At 43.6% G+C, this 19,615-nt stretch overlaps 1 protein-coding gene across 3 annotated transcripts in view; it reads left to right on the top strand.

Annotated features, from left to right (window-relative positions):
• The window catches only part of foxn2a (forkhead box N2a), a 66,306-nt gene that overhangs the window by 13,360 nt on the left and 33,331 nt on the right, over positions 1–19,615 (top strand). The window contains exon 1 of one of the 3 annotated variants that reach the window (XM_037538686.1): positions 13,813–13,935. The exons of the other annotated variants lie outside the window; for them this stretch is intronic. The gene's annotated coding sequence lies outside the window, so the exon portion shown is untranslated. Of the gene's footprint in view, positions 1–13,812; positions 13,936–19,615 lie in introns of those variants that run through there. 3 annotated transcript variants of the gene reach the window in all.

The following is a 19,615-nucleotide window of genomic DNA, read 5'->3' as shown; positions in this document are numbered from 1 at the left end:
GATCTTCAACTCACACCTCCGTCAGAACTTTGACCAGATATCGGGGGAGGTGGGGGACATAGACTCAGAATGGGCCATGTTCCGTTCCTCCATTGTTGAAGCGGCTGACTGTAGCTGTGACCATAAGGTAGTTGGTGCCTGTCGGGGCGGTAATCCTCGAACCCGGTGGTGGACACCCCAGGTGAGAGACACCAGAGGCAGCTGGCAGGTATCGACAGGCAAAGTGATCTGCGGCTTCAGTCGTCGCCAAGGCAAAAACCCGTGTATGGGAGGAGTTTGGTGAGGCCTTGGAAAGTGACTAAGTCGGCTCCGAAAAGATTCTGGCAAACCGTCAGGCCACTAGCACTGTATATAGTGGAGATGGTGTGCTGCTGACTTCGACTGAAGACGTCATTGGGCGGTGGAAGGAATACTTTGAGGACCTTCTCAATCCCACCGACACGTTCTCCAGTGAGGAGGCAGAGTCTGGGGACATGGGAATAGGCTTGTCCATTACTGAGGCTGAAGTCGCTAAGGTAGTTAAGAAGCTCCTTGGTGGCAAGGCTCCAGGGGTGGATGAGATCCGCCCTGAGTTCCTCAAGGCTCTGGATGTTGTGGGGCTGTCTTGGCTGACACACCTTTTCAACATTGCGTGGACATCGGGGGCGGTGCCACTGGATTGGCAGACTGGGGTGGTGGTGCCTCTTTTTAAAAAAGGGGACCGGAGGGTGTGTTCCAACTACAGGGGAATCACACTCCTCAGCCTCCCTGGCAAGGTCTATGCAGGGGTACTGGAGAAGAGAGTCCGGCTTATAGTTGAACTTCGGATCCAGGAGGAGCAGTGCGGGTTCCGTCCTGGTCGTGGAACACTGGACCAACTCTTCACCCTCTCCAGGATTCTGGAGGGTTCATGGGAGTTTGCCCAACCAGTCCACATGTGCTTTGTGGATCTGGAGAAGGCATTCGACTGTGTTCCCCGGAGTATTCTGTGGGAGGTGCTTCGGGAGTACGGGGTACAAGGCTCTTTGCTACGAGCCATTCAGGCCCTGTACAAACAGAGCAGGAGTTTGGTTCGCATGGCCGGCAGTAAGTCAGACTTGTTCCCAGTGAGAGTTGGACTTCGTCAGGGCTGCCCTTTGTCACCGATTCTATTCATAATTTTTATGGATAGAATTTCTAGGCGCAGTCAAGGGATGGAGGGTGTCCGGTTTGGTGACCTCAGGGTCACATCGCTGCTGTTTGCAGATGATGTGGTCCTATTGGGGACATCAGGCCGCGAACTTCAGCTTTCGCTGGATCGGTTTGCAGCCGAGTGTGAAGCGGCTGGGATGAGAATCAGTACCTCCAAATCCGAGACCATGGTTCTCAGGCGGAAAAGGGTGGAGAGCCCTCTCTGGGTCGGGGATAGGCTCTTGCCTCAAGTGGAGGAGTTCAAGTATCTCGGGGTCTTGTTCACGAGTGATGGTACAAGGGAGCGGGAGATTGACAGGCGGATTGGTGCTGGGTCAGCAGTGATGCGGGCTCTTTACCGGTCTGTTGTGGTAAAGAAAGAGCTGAGCCATAAGGCAAGGCTCTTGATTTACCGGTCGCCGGTTCCCACCCTCACCTATGGTCATGAGCTTTGGGTAATGACCGAAAGAATAAGATCGCGAATACAAGCGGCCGAAATGAGTTTGCTCCGCAGGGTGTCTGGGCTCTCCCTTAGAGATAGGGTGAGAAGTTCGGTCATCCGGGAGGGACTCGGAGTAGAGCCGCTGCTTCTTCACATCGAGAGGAGTCAGCTGAGGTGGTTCGGGCATCTGGTTAGGATGCCTCCTGAACGCCTCCCTCGGGAGGTGTCACAGGCAAGTCCACCTGGGAGGAGACCCCGGGGAAGACCCAGGACACGCTGGCGTGACTATATCGCCCAGCTGGCCTGGGAGCGCCTCGGAATCCCCCTTGGAGAGCTAGTGGAAGTGGCTGGGGAAAGGGAGGTCTGGGCCTCATTGCTTAGGATGCTGCCCCTGCGACCCGAACCCCGGAGAAGCGGAAGCTAATGGATGGATGGATGGATGGATATATATATATATATATATATATATATATATATGGTGGGCCATTTATATGGATACCTCCAAATAAAATGGGAATGGTTGGTGATATTAACTTCCTGTTTGTGGCACATTAGTATATGGGAGGGGAAAAAACTTTTCAAGATGGGTGGTGACCATGGTGGCCATTTTGAAGTCAGCCATTTTGGATCCAACTTTAGTTTTTTCAATGGGAAGAGGGTCACGTGACACATCAAACTTATTGAGAATTTCACAAGAAAAACAATGGTGTGCGTTTTAACGTAACTTTATTCTTTCATTAGTTATTTACAAGTTTCTGACCAATTATAAAATGTGTTCAAAGTGTTGCCCATTGTGTTGGATTGTCAATGCAGGCCTCTTCTCCCACTCTTCACACACTGATAGCAACACCGCAGAAGAAATGCTAGCACAGGCTTCCAGTATCCGTAGTTTCAGGTGCTGCACATCTCGTATCTTCACAGCATAGACAATTGCCTTTAGATGACCCCAAGGATAAAAGTCTAAGGGAGTCAGATTGGGAGACCTTGGGGGCCATTCAACTGGCCCACAATGACCAATCCACTTTCCAGGAAACTGTTCATCTAGGAATGCTCATACCTGACACCCATAATGTAGTGGTGTACCATCTTGCTGGAAAAACTCAGGGAACGTGCCAGCTTCCAAAGTCGATTGGTCATCGGATACTTTTCCACTTCCTCTCAGTCCATTTTAAATGAGCTCAGGCCCAGAGAAGGTGGCAGTGTTTCTGGATCCTGTTTATATCTGGTTTCCTCTTTGTGTTTTAGAGTTTTAACTTGCATTTGTGGATGCAGTGATGAACTGTTTTCACAGACAGTGGTTTTCAGAAGTGTTTCTGAGCCCATGCAGTGATTTCCACTATAGAATCATGTCTGTTTTTAACGCAGTGCCATCTGAGGGCCCAAAGATCACGGCCAGCTAATACTGGTTTCCAGCCTCGTCCCTTACATACAGAGATTTCTCCAGATTCTTTTTTCTCAGAGTCTTTTAATGATATTATGTACCGTAGACGATGAAAAGTTCTTTGCTGTTTTATGTTGAGAAACGTTCTTCTTGAATTGTTGCACTATTTGATGATGCAGAATGGTGAACCCTCCTCATCTCTACCTCTGAAAGACTCCGCCTCTCTGAGCTGCACTTTATATCCAATCGTGTTACTGACGATACATGGACGATGTATGTTTGATATATGGACGATATATGATATATGGTCAATATACGATATATGGATGAATGCTTTGATTAATTGATCATTTTATTCTTTATAAGGTGATTTAAAACAGATTCAAGAACGTGAACAACTTGCATTTTAAAACTGGCATTTTTGCAGTGCTGTTTTTTTTTTTTTTTGTTGTTGTTCCTTTGTGTCATTTCCTATGAAGGAAACATCTGACGCATCCTCTAAGTCACTCAGAACGTAGGTTGCATTTCTGGGCTGTTTCTGAAGGTTCCTTCACTTTGGAGCGGCCTGGAAATATGTCACAATACACTTTTCTGTTCATATTGTGGACATCGTCAGTACTTAAAGAGCACCGACTGATTACGTTTCATTACAAGGCGAGCATAATTAGGCTGATTTATTTGGATTTAGTGCAGTGAAATGTTGAATACAAATTATTATATTCCATTTATTAAATATTACATTACTGGTTCTTTTTTGTCCGTTCCAGTTCATCAGATGTAAGAAAAATAATAATGTTGTGACGTTTCGTGTATCATGACGATTTCTTTATATATTGTGATATTACATGTTACATATTACATATCACCCTCCTCTAATTGTGCATTATAAAAAGTGTCTGTATGTATCACCCTATGATATTTTTAGAATCATACTTTTAAAGTTTATTGGGGGCTTTTCAGCCCTGCTAACAAAGGATGCTCTGAAATTTTGAAAAATTTTGGCCAAAAATTTTTAAAACTTCAACCAAAAGAGGAAAAATGACAGAATATTTTCACCAAAACAGAAAAAAAAGATCTACAATGTGTCAAAATTGAACACATTATAAATAACGTTAATGTTTATGAAAATAAGAAACAAAGCTGATGCCGCAGCCGAGGCCACAGCCGAGGTGGGTGGGTCCTCCTTCGCAACCTATTGGTCATGCAAAGAGAACAGCACTAACGAAGCTGGTGACGCTGCCAGAGCGATGGCAAACTCATGAGGGAACTGGTGAGAAAAATTGGAGCCACTGCATTGAGTTTTTTGCTTTTTCATATATGGTTGATATATGGATGATATATGATATATGGTTGATATACGATGTATGGACGATATACGATGTATGGACGATATATGGGTGATATACGATATATGGTTTATATATGATGTATGGACGATATACGATATATGGTTGGTATATGGTCGATATACGATATATGGACGATATACGATAAATGGGCGATATATGCTTGATATATGGACGATATATGATATGTGGTTGATATATGGACGATATATAGACGATATATGGATGGTGTACAATATATGGTAGATATATGGACAATATGCGATATATGGACGATATACGCTAAATGGATGATATACGCTAAATGGACGATATATAATTGATATATGGACTATATATGATATGTGGTCAATATGTGGACGATATCCAATATATGGACAATGTACGATATATGGACAATATATGATAAATGAGCGGTATATGATATATGGTCGATAATGGACGATATATGTTATATGGTTGATATGATATATGGATGATATACAATAAATGGACGATATATGCTTTATATATGGACGATATATGATATGTGGTTGATGTATGGACGATATACAGTTAGGCCCAGAAATATTTGGACAGTGACACAATCTTCATGATTTGGGCTCTGCAAGCTACCACATTGGATTTGAAATTAAACAACTGGGATGTAATTGAAGTGTAGACTTTTAGGTTTAATTCAAGGGGTTGCACCAAAATATCCTATGAAATGTTTAGGAATTGCAACCATTTTTCTACAAAGCCTCCTCATTTCAGGGGCTCAAAAGTAATAGGACAAATTAACTTTACCATAAATAAAATGTTCATTTTTAACACTTTGTTTTTTGTTGAGAATCCTTTGCAGGCAATGACTGCCTGAATTCTGGAACTCATGGACATCACCAAACATGGGGTTTCCTCCTTTGTGATGCTTTGCCAGGCCTTTACTGCAGCTGTCTTCAGTTGTTGCTTGTTTGTGGGTCTTTCTGTCTTAAGTTTTGCCTTAAGCAAGTGAAATACATGGTCAAACGGGTTGAGATCTGGTGATTGACTCAGCCATTGCAGAATATTCCACTTCTTTGCCTTAAAAATTCCTGGGTTGCTTTCGCAGTAAGTTTTAGGTCATTGTCCACCTGCACTGTGAAGTGACATCCAATCAACCTTGCTGCATTTGGTTGAATCTGAGCACAAAGTAAATCCCTGTACATGTCAGAGTTCATCCGGCTGCTTCTGTCTTCTGTCACATCATCAGTAAACACTAGTGACCCAGTGCCATTGGAAGCCATGCATGCCCATGCCATCACACTGCCTCTACCATGTTTTACAGACAATGTGGTGTGCTTTCGATCATGAGCTGTTCCAAGCCTTCTCCATACTTTCTTCTTCCCATCATTCCGGTACAGGTTGATCTTAGTTTCATCTGTTCAAATAATGATGTTCCAGAAATTCCAGGCTTCTTTTAGACGTTTTAAGGCAAAGTCTAATCTGGCCTATTTTTGAGGCTGATTAATGGTTTGTACCTTGTGGTAAACCCTCTGTATTTGCTCTTATGAAGTCTTGTCTTTATAGTAGACTTAGATACTGATGCACCTACTTCCTGGAGAGTTTTCTTAGCTTGGGCAGATGTGAAGGGTTGTGAAGGGTTTTTCTTCACCATGGAAAGGATTCTGCAATCATCCACCACTGTTGTCTACTGTGGACATCCTGAGCTCACCAATGGGCTCTTTTTTCCCCCAGAATGTACCAAACTGTTGATTTGGCCACTCCTAATATTTCTGCTATCTCTCTGATGGATTTCTTTTTTTTTTTCAGCCTAATGATGGTCTGCTTCACTTCCAATGAGAGCTCCTTTGACCGCATGTTGTATGTTGCGGGTTTGCAGCAACAGCTTCCAAATGCAAATGCCACACCTGGAATCAACTCCATACCTTTTACTTGTCTAATTGATGATGGATTAATGAGGGAATAGCCTATGCAGCCCATGAAATAGCTTTTGAGATAATTGTGCAATTACCTTTGGACCCTTGAAAAAGAGGCAGCTACATATTAAAGAGCTGTAATTCCTAAACCCTTCCACCAATTGGGATGTGAATACCCTCAAATTAAAGCAAAGAGTCTGCACTTTAAGCTCATGTTGATTATACAGCTGTATCTTGAATATGTTTTGGTAAACAGCTAAAATACCAAAACTTGTCACTGTCCAAATATTTCTGGGCTTAACTGTACGATATATGGACAAAACGTGAATGGTATACGATATATGGTTGACATATGGACGGTATACGATATATGGACGAATGCTTTGATTAATTGATCATTTTACTCTTTATAAGGTGATGAAAACAGATTCAAGAACGTGAACAACTTAGATTTTAAAACTGGCGTTTTTCCAGTGCTTTTTTTTTTTTCCATTTGCGTCGTTTCTGATGCGTCCTCAAAGTCACTCAGAATGTAGGCTGCGTTTCTGGGCTGTTTACAAAGGTTCCTTCACTTTGGAGTGGCCCGCTATGACGTAGCAGCCAAGAAATGTAGCCCAGGCTTTGGACGCAGCTAGTGATTTAAAAACTTGTTAGAACAGTCTGATCAGCATATAAGCAGTGACTTGTTGTTACCTTGAGGATGAGTGCACCAAATGTCTGTGTGACCCCTGGTTCCTATCACCACCACTGTAAAGATATCTGAACCATTTCACACCAAACCACTCTGAACTGCAGAAAGTTTGAAAAAATAGGTGTTCCCCTTCAAGTAAGCTTTTTTTGTTTATTATTTCCTTTCCTCAGTTACATACAGCATGTTTTTTGCATGTTTACTCTGCGATTTTTTTTATTAGTTGTGGAGTGATTTTATTACAGAGTCACATTGGTCACTTAGCGCGGATTGAGCTGAACTTTGGAAGCGTCTATGTTTGTGATTATTGCCTGTTCATATCTGAGCAGCGTCCATGACGTCAAACGACAGGCTAAGCTCCCTTCAGTCATTCCATCAGCTTGCAAACACTCCGCTCTCACTGTGAACTTCCTTGAAACTACCATCCTGCTATCTGGGTGAATTCCAGTGGCCGACAGCCCAGCGCTATGTTGAGCCAGGCCTGTGACACGGTGGGGGGAGGGGGGGCGGCGGCAGTCGGGCGTCCTCACGTCAACCATGGAAAGTGTCCTCTGAGGAAGTTTTACATAACCATGAAGACAATCCACCGACCTCCACAGCACTGCACACCCATTTTAAATGGCCGCTGGAGAAGGAACATTTCTCAAACAGCTTGTGCCTGCTTTATTTTTAGTCTTACCTCTGTTGCGCTTCCTTCTCTCTCTGTTATTAGCCTACTTTTTTAAAAGGCTTTGGCTTCCCAGTGGTGAGATACAGGAATATTCCAAATTAATCACATTCGTTTTGGACTAGGCAGTGTTAATATAGTGGGGGGCAATCAAATATTCAGACATTTTGATTTTTGTATATTTAGTATATTTCCATTTCATATATTTACTTCAAATGTACACATGCTGTTTTTTTTTAACTTTGCACTTAAAAATATGCATCAAAATGGATGTATTTATAAGCATAAAGAGCGATATGTATAAAAAAATGAAATTAAGGGGGTAAAAACATATTCAAACTAACTCAATTCAAAATCGGGCTGGGTCCAAATATTCAGCCGTTTAGACATTCTTTCATTCTTTCATTGTGTTTCATTTTGGGGTTCAGAAATTCTTTATTTTTGCCATCAATAAAGGTGAGCTGCAAAAGACTAGTGTTCAAGGGTCGAGAAACGTAGATGGCTCGAGGTTTCTGTTACTTTTAATTTGCTGAAAACAGAAAATAAACACAGCCTCTCCAGCGCGAACAGCAAAAAACACAGCGTTCTGCTCTACTCTGGAAAACCCATCACTCCCCCAGCATTTGTGCTCTTCAAGATTAAATATTTCCATTTCCATTTATGGCATTTAGCAGATGGTCGTATCTAGAGCGACTTACAATTTGATCAGTTTACACAGGTAGGTGAAGGTGGTGTTAGGAGTCTTGCCCAAGGACTCTTATTGGTTTAGTGTAGAGTGTTTACCCAGGCAGGGATTGAACCCCAGTCTACAGCGTAGAAGGCAGAGGTGTTACCTAATATACTATACCACTACATACCCACTACACTACACAACTGTTATATACCCACTACACTGCACAACTACTGTATACCCACTACACAACTGCTATATACCCACTACACTATACCAACTACTATATATCCACTACATTATACCAACCACTATATACCCACTACACTACACCTACCGCTATACACCCACTACACTACACCTACCGCTATGCACCCACTACATTACACCAACCACTATATTCCCACTACACTACACCTACCGCTATACACCCACTACACTACACCTACCGCTATACAACCACTACACTACACCTACCGCTATACAACCACTACACTACACCTACCGCTATACACCCACTACACTACACCTACCGTTATACACCCACTACACGACACCTACCGTTATACACCCACTACACGACACCGACCGCTATACACCCACTACACGACACCGACCGCTATACACCCACTACACCACACCAATCACTTAAAAGTCCTAAAACAGCCCAACATAAATATTTCTTCAAACGTTCCGATCTGATTCCAATACAGAACTGCCGGAACCAAAACAGAATCCAGTACAAGAGCTCGTTTTACTTGTGAGCCCGGTTTCTCTCATATCTGAAGCTCGTGGCTTTAACATCTTCTGACTGCGCTGCTGACAATGACGACGCTCTGTTGTACAGTTCAGGAACAGCAGTCTCTGAAAGGTTTTTTCTGGATGTCAGATCATGTGTCGGTCTAAGCTCCATCAGGCTGAGACAGATTCCACTACAGACGGTCATTGAGAATAATTTGAGTATAATTTATTTTAAAATTAATAATTAAAAATTTAATTAAATTTTAAAAAATTTATTTATAGAGCACTTTTCATGCCGGTGGCAGCTCAAAGTGCTTTACAGACAGGTGATAAAACATAGTTATACAAGAAATTACAAACATTAATTTAGAATCAGTAGAAAATGACAGATCAGATTAGAAGATAAAAAACAATAGATGTTTTGATGAAGCGCTGAGTTAGAATTTTCAGATGTTTATTGAAGCTCGACTGTCTAATATGCTGAATGCTGAACTGAGCTCCACAGTTTAGAAGCAGAAGAACTGAAAGAGTCTCTCCACGTTTTCTGTGTTTGTAGGTCAGTATCTGCAGATCTGAGATCATAAACAGACACTCTGTGATGTAAGCAGAGCTTTAAGGTAATTTAAAACTAGTGGCAGAGCTTTAAATTCTATCCTGAGTGATTCAGGCAGCTAGTGAAGCTCTTTTAAAGCAGGACTGATCTGATCTGATCTCTCTGAGTTGCTTTGGTAGGAGGCTGATGCATTTTCTTTGAGTTGTAAGGGATGTATAGTTTTCTTAGGAGGTCCAGTAAGATCATTACCGTGATCAACTCTGCTGGTACAAATGCATGAACAAGTTTCTCAGTGTTGCTCTGAGAGAGAAAAAGGCTGAACTTTTGTGATATTTATCAGTTGATAAAGCTGCTATAGTGACTCTGTTTACATGCAGATTTAACAGAGCTCAGAGTCTAAGATCACACCCAGTTTTCGTATTTTATTAAGCTAAAGAACCAGGTTTCTCATAACGTATTTATCTCTGAGTTTCTGTACCAACGATCAATATTTCAGTTTTTTCATGATTAAATTGTAGAAAATTTTGCAACATCCACTGAGAGATGTCTGGGTGTTGTCAGCATAGCTATAAAAATTTGTATTATGCTTGCTAATGACATCACATGTACAACAAGAAAAGCAAAGGCCCTAAGACTGAGCCTTGAGGGACTCCACAAGAAATGGCAGGTCTTTTTGATGAATGATTTCCAAGTGAAACTTTGAAATGTCTGCTACATTAAATAAGATTTAAACCATTCTAAAACTGAGCCCAGGAGGCCGACACACCACTTGTGACGCTGTATTAAAATCTTGTGGTAAACGGTGTCAAAAGCTGCAGTAAGATCTAGTAAAACCTGAATAGAAGGATTTTGTGCATCAGCGCTGAGGTGATCAACCTACCAACCTACCTATCTGCAGGCATATATACTAATAGAAAAATACAACAATCTGGAATAATATTTAGCTTGTAAGTCATTACAGATCAATACAGTGAACTGTAAATGGTTTAAATGAGCATAAAGTTTATTATGTAACTACAAGGTCTCACTCTGAACCTCCTCCAGCTGTACGGACATCAACACCATAGTCAGACTCATTCCATACTGGATTGCGCATGTCGGGTGTCTCTGCACTCACAGCTCTTTCAGTGCGATTTCAAAGATCATCCAGTGCTGTGGAATCAACGACGAATGCTCTGAGCTGTTGGAGCTTCCCTGCCCATGAAAATCATGCTCAGTTATGACGAATTCACTCTTATTCTGCTTAGGGGTCTCATACATACATTTCATTCATTTTCATGCATACAAAGTCAGAAGACCTTATGTGTGTGAAGGAGAAGTTGGTATGCACACTGGAAGCATCTTAAATAACACTGAACACAGTTTTCACTCACTGTGCTGCTGTTTGTTTTCAGAGTGTGACACACCTTTGTGTGATCTTGAAGTGGCCTGATAAGTCTGTCAGGAACAGCTCATTGTTCACCACAGTCAGCCTTGGAAGTGCTGGCGTTCTGACGTGTTCAAACACCTGGGCCACTCCTGGGTGGAGCCGTTACCTGCCGGGCTCAACGGCTGTTTCATCATCCTTCCCGACTCTCTCTCTCCACCTTTCCTTGTTTCTTTTTCATGAGGTTGAGGTTGTTTTTTTGGGGCCTGGGTGCTTCTTTTCTTCATGTTAAATTAGTCCAAACTCCACTTGCTGCCTAGATCTTATAGGACTGTTTAATTAAAAAGGAATTCCATCTGTGTAAACAATCTCAGAGTGGTTTGGCGTGAAATGGTTGACTGTAGAGACTCAGTGGTGGTGATAGGAACCCAGGCTACTTTTGAATAGTCTGAAAACATTTCTGCTGCTGTTCTTGGGGAAAAAAAAACTAGTTGAAGTTTAATTAATGGAAAATGGTCACATTTAAATCGCAAGTGCAATGTAGATCAGAAAAATCACAGTTAAATATTTTCACCAAATCGTTCGATCGTAATAAAAACTAGGGGTCGCCAAGTCTACAACAGCCATTTTATTTACCGTCCAGAAACACCAGTGAACTTACACGAGTCTTCTGAGTTTATTTGGAATGTTGATGGAAAATAGTGGAAAACCTGGAAAAAGTTTTTTTGCTGCATGTATCCCTCCATCATGAAAACAGCGTCTCAGACATCAGGCAGTGAATTCATAACCATTTCATGTAGGACCTTTCTTTGAAGGACCTTTAAGACGTGGACGTCTGGTTCCTATCACCACCAGTGTGAACAGTTCTGACTGGAAGTTTCTCTAGAATGGAGCGTTTCACACCAAACTGCTCTGAACCGCTCTGTTTACATCTTAACAGTTTAATTATGCAATCATTTTATTCAGGAGTTCTTTTGGCAGAAAACCAAAGTTTTTGGCTGAAATTTTTAGTGGCCAAAATTTAGAGCATTCTTAGTTAGAATAGCTAAATAGCCCCCAATAACTTCAAATAAAAAAAAAAATATATCACAATACCTATAGACATGTTTTTGATGCACAATCACAATTACAGGATCAGCAAAATGGCTAAAATATATCACAATACTTCAGGAAATCTTCACGATACATGACCTGTCACTTTATTCAATTTTTCTGACATCTGATCTCAAAAGAAATGCAGAAAAAAAGGTTTGTCATTATGTAAATACATTAAAGTATAAATGAAGAGCTTCATTTACATGTTAGAGACCCTTTTCCAGAATTTTCTGTTATACATGCCATGTTATGATTAATGCCACCTTTACTAGAGAAATTAGAAAATTTTCCGTTGATGTCAGCTGTGGCTTTTTCCAAAAGCTCATTATATCCAAAATCATTATGAATGGGTTTATGCCTCTCACAGTTATTACCTCATCACCTGATCCCAGTTATTCAGTACAACAGTATTTTCCACAGTCATTAGGTTTTAGGTGGCTTGAGCCAAATAAATGTAAGTAAAAGAGCTCAATACTTTCTTCTGACTTTTTTCCGAGTTCTAACTTTTAAGTGTTTGAGACGTTGAGGGCGATATAGCATGATATAATGACATATAGCATGACATATGGCATGATATATAACATGACATGACATATAGCAAGACATATGACATAGCATGTCATATAACATGACATAACCACATGACGACATGACATAATGACATGACATAAGACATAATGACATGACATATAGCATGACATAGCATGACGTATAGCAAGACATATGACAGCATGGAATATAACATGACATGACATATAGCATGACATATAACGGCATAGCATGATGTATAACTTGTTTATTTGTTTATTGATTAGCTGGCATAGCTAATTTTAGCATGTAGTGGTTTTCACGCACATTTCTAATATGAAGAGAAGAAAATCCGCTTTGGCGACAGCGTAACTGTAGACCGTGCAGTGTTTTGTCTCTTAGCTGCAAAGTGAGCAACGTTGCTAATAAGCCAATTTATCTGCTGCAGACTCTACTTTAATAGCTGTATAAAATAAACAAAACCGAGAATTAAAGACGGGGTCTTAGTTGGTGATGGAGCCACGTTATTCAGAGCCGCACAGGTGAGCTGCGTATTTATCAGGTTGCTGAAGAAGCTACTTTTGATTACCACCTGGACTTTTGTTGCAGCACAGAGTGAAGCTCTTTATGGGTGAAAGAAGCTGGAATGAAGCCAGTCCTGGCACTGGCCGTCCCTCTGCAGCTTGCTTGCTCGCTCTCTCTCTCTCTCTCTCTCTCTTTCTCTCTCTCTCTCTCTTTATTTCTTTCTTTCTTTGTTTTGTCTCCATCTCTATATCTCTCCCTCTCTCTTTCCTCCGCCGTCTCTCTATTTTATTCTCCCCCTCTTTTCTCTTTTTCTTTCTCATCTTTCTCTTTTTTCTCTACCCCCTCTTTTTTCTCTTCTCTTTTCTTTCTTTCTTTCTTTCTTTCTTTCTTTCTTTCTCTCTCTCTCTCTCTCTCTCTCTCTCTCTCTCTCTCTCTCTCTCTCTCTCTCTCTCTCTCTCTCTCCCTCTCCCTCTCCCTCTCCCTCTCCCTCTCTCCCTCTCTCTCTGAGAGGGGTTTTTAACTTGCAGATGAGGTGGTGTGTGGTGTGTGTGTGTGTGTGTGTGTGTGTGTGTATTGTGTGACCGGGCCGTGGCTCCCCGGCCCGCTCCGTCTCTCGATGCCCAACCCCACCCCCACCCCTTCAAGCCCTCTCTTACAAGTGGCCCATTAACCGGCGCATCCCTCGGCTGCTGCTTTGATGCCTTTTGATAAAAGCGTCTGTAATTATTATAATCATAACAGCGATGATGAGCGTCTACGAGCTAATCGCGTAAAAGGCTCTCGGCCTGCCGGCTCAGCGGACCTCTCCGTGGTCTGATGCTTGGCGGAGGATGCATGTTTTCCAGGCCGGGCACTCCTGCTGCAGCACCTGTGAGTGATTAGAGCTGAGGTGAGCGTTTGTGTTGCTAATAGGAGTTAATGAATTACCCAAAGGCTGAAGAGCAGAGCTGTGTGGGTGTTAATGGGTTAACACAGGCAGCCCTTTGTTGTTGTTATGACCTGAGAACACTCGCCCCTTACAGCACATGGTGCATCACCGCTGTCAGAACAAACCTCCGCTTTTGTTTTAATATTTTAATCTGTTTTTAATTTTTTGATCAATAGGAAATCAGCTGTTCTTTACATTGTGTTAAAATTTAATTAACAGACTGATATAAATGGTCTGAAATCACTTTGTTTTTATCTTCTCCTGTAAAGTTACCAGTTTCCCAGATGTAACAGCGGTTTGTTACACATTAATTAACTGTTTATAAACCCTACATAAACTCTTTTATAAGGGTGGTCTTAATTATAAAGTGGTAGAAATCCAAAATGAGCTTATTTTCTGTTCTTTTATGTTTTTTTTTTGTTTTTGTTTTTACGTATTTATACTTTTTGAATTGCCAAGGGTTGTGTGAATTTCCCTGTTGTGGAACTAATAAACAATTATCTTATTTTAAAATTTACTTAAAAGCCGTCTTTAATTCCAAGCTGTTTTATCGGCTAAAGCAGCAGCATCAGCAAAAGCCGGTGGTGAAATCTGCAGTGAACAGTAGGGGTGGGAATCTCTAGGCACTTCACGATTCGATTACGATTTGGGCTGCAATGCGATTATGATTATTGATGCATCTTATTTTTCTATACAGGGTTTCATTTTTTTCACTTTGTGACGACTTGGTACTTGGTAAGCAAAGTATTCGTAATAGTCAATAATGAATTTACTTCAAACAGCTTTTATTACCGAATCAAAGTTGTTCACCAACTCACCAAATCACCAGTTTGACTGACATGCAAAACGACCAATCACAGAGCCTTTGCCGGCTTTACCTAGGAAACATTATCAGCTGCTGTTTAGGGCCTCATGGCTGCACACTTACTTACTGATGGATAATGCTGACAGTTCTTGCCACAAGGGGGCGCTGTTAGCAATCAGGCAGCTTTTGTGTGCATGACTTAAATAGAGTAAACCCACACCAACAGGATCTCCGTAATGCACGAATGTTTCACTGTTACTTAAAGAAATTAAGACAGACTGTGTGTCTGTGTGTGTGTATGTGTTCTGCTATTGTTATGATGCCAAGCTTGTACACAATATAGACAATAGTGCTATAATAACCGGTTTTCTCAAAATGTCTATATAGAACCATCTATAGCACATTCTCCAACAGTCTGGGGAAACGTTTCACGATGCAACAAACTATTTAATCACGCAAACGCTTCTTTGAGTGTTCATGGTTCTATATAGAACTGTTTTCATTGCTAAAGAACCATGTTTTTCAAACTTGCTCCTGAGCCTGAAGCTCAGAGTGAACATCTCACACCTCAAACTGCAGCTGCAGTGCCTGCTAATAAAACCCTCTGCACAGACGCCCCGAACGTTTGCAGTGTGTAGTTTCTTGGTAAATGCAGTAACGTGGACCAGTCGGCTGCGTTTATGAATGTTCTCCATCTCCGAGTTGATGTTGCAGAGGAAGCTTTGCCTTAACAGTAGTGGGCAGTTCCGCCTGACACGTCTGATCGCTCCCCTTTTTCAGAGATATGATTCATCACAGACAGAATGACTTATTTATTCATTTCCACTATTTCCGTGGTGCTTTACTAGTCTCATTCTGTCTCGTTCTGTCTCCAGTCCGGCAACCCCCCGCCCATGGTTAGCGTTACTGCTACTGAGAGCCGATTGGTTGGAGTTACTGCCACCAAGCGCCGATTGGTTGGCGTTACTGCTAGTGAGAGCTGATTGGTTGGCATTATTGGTGCATCCATAATCTGTATGATTATGTTTGGGAAGAGATTTCTAGATGACCTCTAGAGCCTTTGTGAAGCTCTCTCTGTTCCATTCTCCCTCCTGTTTCCCAGGGTGGTCCTGCTGTGGTTCATGTTGGTACTTGCTTCTCACGACTCCCCTATTGTTTGAGGTGCTGACAGACCTGCCAGACAGACCACCCACTTTCCCCATGGGGTCTCCCCAACTACCTGTTCCTGCTTTCACACATGCAAACTCCTTTTGGCAAAATTTCTATATCTCTGCTCTCAAACCCAGCACAAAAATTTGGGATTGATTTTTATTGTCCAATCAGGCATGTTCTTACCCGGGCTCAACGAGGACGCTGGAGGCAGGATTCAGATCTGCAGCAGCCATTACTTTTAAGTCTCGGAACACAAACCAAACAACAAACAAAACCAACACTGCGCCAAGCTGGCCACTTTTCAGTGGCCGACGCTAGCTAGACCTTTCAGTCCTTCTCTTTAGTGGAGCTTTTCAGCTCTTTCAGTCCCTTTTTTTGCTGCTTTGCTCGCTCTGTTTCCTCTCAGCTCATTTGAAAGGCACACCAGAGCCAAGAGTGAACAAGAGCTCCCCATTACCGCCTCCCCGTTACCGCCCCCAGCTGGTGGCTCGACCGTCTAGGTCGAAAGTAGCGGCCTCACTGTGTAACAGAGGGTCTTGGAACTCGCTCCTTTCTCTGGTGCCTCCCATAGCCGGCACCAGCGTCGTCGTCCTCCTCCTGCTGTCACTCCTGTGACTCGCATCCGTCGGGGGAGCTCGGGCTCTGCACTCCACCCCCTCCGCACTCACGGCTCTCTCCCTGGCTTCCTCGCCGAGGTGAGTCATGGCTGAATGCTCGGGCCCCGCCTTTTTGCCAGCTCTCTCGGACGTCATCGTCGGGGGGTGGGCGCATGCCACATACCCCCAACACACCACCAGGGAAATACCCAGCTCCAGGCAGGAGGGCAAGAGGACCAAGCCGTCCCGTGGGCAGGGACTCCCTCGACACCGGTCGTGAACCTGGGAGGCAGGCACACCAGGGAAGCCTGTGCCAGCCACCGACACAGACAGGGTTGCAATGCCGTCCTGAGGTGCAGGTGGGGCCATGGCAGGCGGGCCTACAGAAGCTTCCTCGCCAGCAGGCGTTGCCCCAGTGACCTCTTTGGCAGTGGCAGGCATTGCCCCGGTGACCTCTTTTGCGGCGGCAGGTGTTACCCTGTCGACCTCTTTGGCGGCAGCAGGCATTGCCCCGGCGACCTCTTCGGCTGCGGTGATGGGAGGGGAAAGGTGGCGTTCTCCGAGCGCCCTCGGAGCGGGGATGGGAGGGGAAAGGTGGCGTTCTCCGAGCGCCCTCGGAGCGGGGATGGGAGGGGAAAGGTGGCGTTCTCCGAGCGCCCTCGGAGCGGGGATGGGAGGGGAAAGGTGGCGTGCTCCGAGTGCCCCTGGAGCAGGGATGGGAGGGGAAAGGTGACGTGCTTCAAGCGCCCTCAGAGCGGGGGAGGGGGAAGAAAGGCTCCAATCCTCCTGGGAGCTGGTACTGGAGCCTTGAGGAGTGGCGAGAGGGGCATTCCTGCCCCCACGCACACCGAGGGTTGCCACTCCGTTAGCAGGCTCCTGACCATCTTACTGGTTGTCATCTGTTGCTCCTCATTAAGGGCAGCCCGAGCACCAGAGCCAAGAGGGAACAAGAGCTCGCTGCTCCTCCTCCCCGTTACCTCCCCCAGCTGGCGGCTCAACTGCGTGGGTCAAACGTAGCGCCCTCGCTGCGTAAAAGGGAGCGGGAACCGGGTGACGGAGCTAGGGACTCGCTCCTTCCTTTAGTGCCTCTAGTGGTCGGCACCAGCGTCGTCCTCCTCTTCCCGCTGTTACTCCCGTGACTCGCGTCCATTGGGGGAGCTCGGGCTCTGTGCTTCGCCCTCTCAGCACTCGCGGCACTCTCCCTGGTGTCCTCACCAAGGTGCGTCGCGGCTGAGTGCTCGAGCCCCACCTTTCTGCCAGCTCTCTTGACCGTCATCGTCGGGGCCCTGGGGGCGGGCGTATGCCACATTATCAAAATATGAAAGAGAGCCCCATTTCGGCTCAGACATTTAGAGCAATGGGTGAAATAAGGATAATATTAATTTTACTGATATCTTTTAATATTCCAGTGTGTGAGACGTAAACAGAGAGATTCAGATCGGTGTGAAAGTTTGGTGTGAAATAGTTCAGTTGTCTTTACAGTGGTGGTGATAGGAACCAGGGGTCGCCATGACTACAACACAGATATAGACATTTTATTTACCATCCAGAACCACCGGTGAACCTACACAAGTCTTCTGACTTTATGTGGAATATTGTTGATAGAAAATAGTGGAAAATCTGGAGTAATAAGTTTTCTTTGGGGACTATTTTGCCTCACAGGGCCCTGCATGTATGTGCCCACCATGAATTGAGTTTGGAAATATGCATTTTAGACCAAATCCTTTTCAGAAAAAGTTCTTTTAATAAAGGCAGTTGTTCTATTTAGAACCATGTTGTATATTTTGTAGAACACTTTCTTGCACACCTCTGAATGGTGAAATGGTTCTTCAGATTAATGGAGAATATGTTGTGTTGTTTGGTTGTATGTAGAACATTTTTAAACATGGTTCTGTATAGAAGAACTACATGGCTCTTCCGTTTTATACAAGCTTGACGGTAGCAGAACCATTTTACTAGATACAGCACATTCTCCATTAATCTGATGAACCATTTCACTATGCAGAGAACCATTTAAGTATAAAATGCTTCTATATGGAACTTATGGTTCTAAACAGAGCTATTGCCTTTGCAACAGAACCCTTGAAGGATCGTCAGTGTTTCATTCATAACCATTTCGTGTAGGAACTTTCTGTGAGGGAGCTTTTAGAGATGGACGTCTGGTTCCTATCACCAGCACTGTGAACAGCTCTGACTCGGTAAGTTTCTCTAGAACAGAGTATTTCAGACCAAACCCCTCTGAAGGACTCCATCATTAGGATTTAATTAAGCGAACATTTAGTAAAATCGGTTTCACCGTTAGCAACAAGACATTCAGCTGCCTTTTAGTTTTTGACTTAAATTGATGTAGAACACACAAGTGGCGAACATAAGGGGTCTAGGCACCCCCTAACACCATACAAATAGCGAGATTTGAAATTTATGGTAGCTGTGGGGTGTTAAAGGAAATTTTTGACCCATTGTCCTATTGATAACTGGTGTGGTAAGCAGCAAATTTTTAACAAATAAATCAAAATGCCTAGATTTGTGTTTGCATAGTTGTAGAACTTGGTGAACCAAATAATATTTCATGTTAAAATCATTATTGTGGATGCAAGTCTGCAGGGAATTGGTTTCTGAACTCATTGTTTTCACTGCTCTGCCTCTTAGACTTGCCATGATCCACCGGTGTGACCCACTTTTGCCCTAAAGCCACCAGTGAAAGCCTACACCACCACCACCACCACCACCAAACCCCCCAACCCAGACTAGGGCGTCTGGCATGCACGCGTTTGCCTGGGCTGAGCGGTTTGGGGGAGGATGATGTGGAAGATGATGACTCTGGTTGATGGCTGAGCTGGATGGACTTTCCCTGCCGCTCTCATTCACTCCTCTGGCTGAGCACCCCCCCAACACCCCTCCACCCCCATCCTCGTAATTGAAGTGAAAGCCCGGTTGTCATGGTGACATTGAGGGCATAGATTTAAGCTTGTTGTGAGTAGACAGGAGGCACTGGCTGATTCTCTCTTAACGCCACTGACCTGCTTTCTCTCTAAATGCTGTGACTAGGGCTAACCCACCCCCACCCTCTCATGAACATAATATTTGT

Source organism: Pygocentrus nattereri, chromosome 5, assembly GCF_015220715.1.
Source record: "Pygocentrus nattereri isolate fPygNat1 chromosome 5, fPygNat1.pri, whole genome shotgun sequence".
Taxonomy (NCBI): domain Eukaryota; kingdom Metazoa; phylum Chordata; class Actinopteri; order Characiformes; family Serrasalmidae; genus Pygocentrus; species Pygocentrus nattereri.
This window is presented reverse-complemented; position numbering and strand designations above follow the sequence as displayed.